The sequence below is a fragment of the Bactrocera dorsalis genome, chromosome 5, assembly GCF_023373825.1.
Source record: "Bactrocera dorsalis isolate Fly_Bdor chromosome 5, ASM2337382v1, whole genome shotgun sequence".
Classification (NCBI taxonomy): Eukaryota; Metazoa; Arthropoda; class Insecta; order Diptera; family Tephritidae; genus Bactrocera; species Bactrocera dorsalis.
In genome coordinates this window covers 50,301,440-50,305,880 of record NC_064307.1, presented here as the reverse complement: position 1 = coordinate 50,305,880, position 4,441 = coordinate 50,301,440, and positions in this window count along the sequence as shown.

The following is a 4,441-nucleotide window of genomic DNA, read 5'->3' as shown; positions in this document are numbered from 1 at the left end:
CAGCACCGAGCCTTCTAATAGCTTTAATGTACATATGTATCTCCTAGACTCCCAAAGTTACAAAGTCAAATTCGCTAAGGACAGTTCTTATATGAATTATTACCGACAGATGATATGATAGGCCTTCATTTACCTTTATTTAACACCGTCCACTTTTAGGTAAAATCAAATATCTTAGGACCTCCTCGACCGATTTCAACCAAATTCGGTATGTGACATTCTTCTAACTAAAATCGGACTACAACCACGCTCACATTCCATATACATAATTCAATTTTTAATTCTATCTGATTCTTTCCTTTCCACTATACAAATGAAGAATCAATTAATATAACGGAATAAAACTTTGCGCGAATAATACCTTTAGCATATGCCATCTTATGAACATAAATTGGCCAAATCTAAAAATGAAACTGTTCAAGCCCCTACCGTATAATTGGATTCCAGTATCAATAGTTGACTTTTGACCGAAAATATCGGTCAATATATGCCATATACAATATATGATAACAAATAAAATTGCGAATTTCCAGATTGCAATACTTGTTTTGCCAAATCCTGAAATATAGAAGGCAACCTACGTATTTTTCCTTGCTTGACTTAAAAATTAAACACTTTTTCTTTTACTACTGTTGTTGACTATATACATACATATATATGTATGTATGTATATACACTTTAAGTATACAGTAGGAAACTATGTTTCTTTAGTAAAATGAACTCATAAGATTTCTGGTTTGCAGAATTTTATTTTGGAAGCTTTATTTCTACTTCGAATAAAGTTTTACCTAAGACTTAAAATGAAAAGCAAACTTATTTTGTACAAAAATATGAATGTGAACTGATTTAAGTATTAACAACACATATGTACTTATGTTAATTATTCAGACATTTAGTTTTTAAGTTTCTGCCATTTTATTTTCAGTTAATAATGTTGCCAAGCCTGTCAGTCTTTCTTCACACATTACCGCAAATAAATTTAGAGCGATATCTATTCATTTGTTTGAGGAAATATATTTTCGAAATCCAGCGTTGTATTTTTATGAGCAATTTTTCTGTCAATAGTTTGTACTGGGTTGCGTTAATCAGTTGCATCTATTTATATTTGTATACGTCAGTCTAATGTGAGTTAATCGCTGTGTACGTAAAAGTTTTCGGCTGATCAATATGTATTAATAAGAATCCAAAAGTTTTAGTAACTTAAGCGCATCTTTCATCGATTGACGACATTGCGGTATCAGTAGTGGCAAAATAGAAATTAATTATGTTTAATCATCTCTCATCATCATCTTCCCTCATAATTGAACTCTCTTTTTTGTTTTTTTCCTAATATGTGATGTTTTGTGCAAATCAACAAAATACTCGCATAGCAACTTACATCATATAACAATCACTGTTTGCTATTAATAAAAAAATTACCAATACTTCCCTTGACTTTTTTAATATGTATTATAATGCGAAAATAGGGAAGTATGATTTTTGTTTATTGCATACAAATGAAATAAATAAAGTAATTTTGTAATTTTTTTATATTTTATTGAATTAAAATATGTAAAGAAAGATAGCAAAAATACCGCTCTGCCCTGCATACATACAGTATATAAGTACATTTGACAAAAATATTTGCTCTATGGAGTTCCAAAATCAGAGAATTATATGTGTTTATAAAACGATTTTTTGTTTTTAGAAAAATTTTGGGTTTTGATTTTGGAAGTCCAAAGTGGCGAATCATAGCAATTACCTTTATTCTCAGTTTCCCAGTGCAAAGGAGAGGATCTAACACCCTTCATAACTTTGTAACCATCATCCTGTTGAACAAAGTTTTGAACAAAGTTTTCGTTTTATATATTTTGGGCCGTAACTCGCCTTCGAGATTTGGAGCATTTGTTATCACAATAATATTATAAAGGCGGAGCAAACACCTAATTTTTTTTTTAAATTAGTAAAACTGTTACCGAAACGTTTCAAATGTTGAAACAAGTTTATGGCTTTTTTTATGATGATTGCCCATCCCGTAGCAGAGTGTATGAGTGATTTCAACGTTTTCAAAGTGGTCGTGGGGACATAAATGACGATCAACATGTGGGCCAATCAAAATCCGTGATCACTGGAAATTCCATCGAAAATGTGCGTGAATTCATCAAAGATCGGGCAGCGTGTAGTTTTAGCACCACACAACACCGCTCATCACTAGTACGTGCTCCTCTATCCAATCGCGAGCATACTTATCATGTATGACACAGTGTGTTTCCACCTATATCAAATATGAACAGCCGATTCCTGAAAGAGAAGTAAGGCCACCTACGCAACCTCGGTCTGGCGCGAATTACTCCAGTGGGAGTACAAGGAGAGGTAGGGCCAAGAAGGTTTCAAATTGCGAGAAATCCTTTTAGAAACGATGGAAAGAAGTATGTGCAATGTAGGACGAGGTGAAGGAGCGCTCGGATGCATCTTCACGGCGAAGGTGGCAGCGGAGAAGCGTGTTCAGATATTAATTACCCATTGCCGACACAAACGGGACCAGACCAGAGGCCTTCCCACAGATCGCTGAAAGAGTCAGAAGAAGCCTCACGGCCGGCACAGGGAATCACCGGCTTAAATTTATTACCGCCAAATACCAAGTGGCCATGCATCGATGGGGTTCAACTGCAAGAAGTAAAAGAAGTGTAAATTATAAAGATAATTTAAAATTAAGCGTAAATTTAAGAAAGAGTCAGTTAATAAGCTTGAAAATAAATGAAATATTACGTATTAAGCTTAGTACGCAGCTCTCAAGAAACGTAAAAACTTCATATAAAAAAACGCTTAAGAAACGGTCCAGAAACGTTCCTGCGATAGAGTTACTTGTGCTAGTACGCAGCTCTTAAGAAAGCGAGTACTAATTTTTAATACTTTTTTTCAATAAAATGTGAATATGGCAAACCTGGTTTTGCGAAGAAACATCAAATCAACAATTGTTTCTTGCAGGAAATTCGAAGTAATCGTCAAATTCATCCTAAATTAGTTGAAATCATTATTATAAAGTATGTTCCATTTTGAAATGTTGTATAAAACCAACCAATCGTCAACAACATTCCTTAAATCTCAATGAAAATATTTGTGTTACCATACACATACATACATACGCACAAAGTTTGTTTACTTTGTTTATTCTCTTTTGCTCTTCTAATGTGGATCATTCACAATGCGTAACCAGCTGTCAAAATTACTTCAGAAATAATGTATTTCTGTTCTTGAGCAATTACTTGAGAGCTGCGTACCAACCTTTAGATTGAATTTTGTCATCTTATGCAAAACTCTCCGAGGGTGGGGGCAGTGTGAGAAGTAAATATCGATACCGAATTTAGCCCACTCAACTATAAAATCACGGGCATATCACCGCAATGACGCCACTATAACTCGAAAGACACCATTTTGTATAGTTAAAGTTAAAAGTTATTTTAAAGACCCCTGGACACGGCGAGTGTATCTCACCAAATTACAGGAAGCAGAGCTAGCAAAAAGCTTTGTTACAACCTACAAGTCGGACGCCGATGCAATATACAACTTGGCATCGGAAACGGAGTGTAAAGTCGAGGAAGATCCAATGGAGTTCGCGAGTGACGTGGAGAACTCAGATCAGGGTGAGCGTTCTTCGGGGTCTGAGCTTGCAGACACTCTCTTTAGACTATACACGGATAGTGAGTTGCGGCTCTCCAAAAGACATAGACAAGACAAAAATGCGCCTTCTTCAGATAAAATCTCCTTCACAGCAAATTAGCTTTTTTACCCCTAATTAACCACATGGCGGCAAAACAGCCCGATTTCGTCCTCTTTTAGGAGCCGTGAGTTAATGGAGGAGTGAGGATACCGTGATATAATTGGTACATTACAAACTGCAAAGATATGGCTAGGACAAATTTTTTATATGGACCCACTTCGGGATTAGCTGGGCTAGTTGTCATATTAGTTCAAGTTCTTTTTTTTGGGGGGGAAAAAATGGCGAACTTCCAAAAAATGACGATTTCACTTAAAAAAGAGATTATTTTATATAATTGATCGTGTTAAATTTGTTTCGTGTATATTTTTCGAAAAGTTCAAAAACAAAAATTTAAAAAAAAAGGTCCCCAAAAGTCAATTTCTACAAAAGTTATGGCTATTTGGAAAAAAAAGTAATTTTTTTGAAAAATTCATAACATTTTTGGACAAAAAATTTTGAAAAAATTCTCAAAAATGTTTTTTAAATGGTAGAAAAGGATGGATAAGTTTCAGCAAAATCTAAAGGGGTCGGGTTCAAAAGTGGTCGATTTGGTATGGAATACCCCTTATATTTTTACTAAAATTGTCGCTGACACGGGCAGATAGCTATCCGCTATTTAACTCGTCTCGATCATTTATACAGTTACTTCCATAATTATTTTGCATTACCTCTTGCAAACATAAATTATACATTTTCGGAATA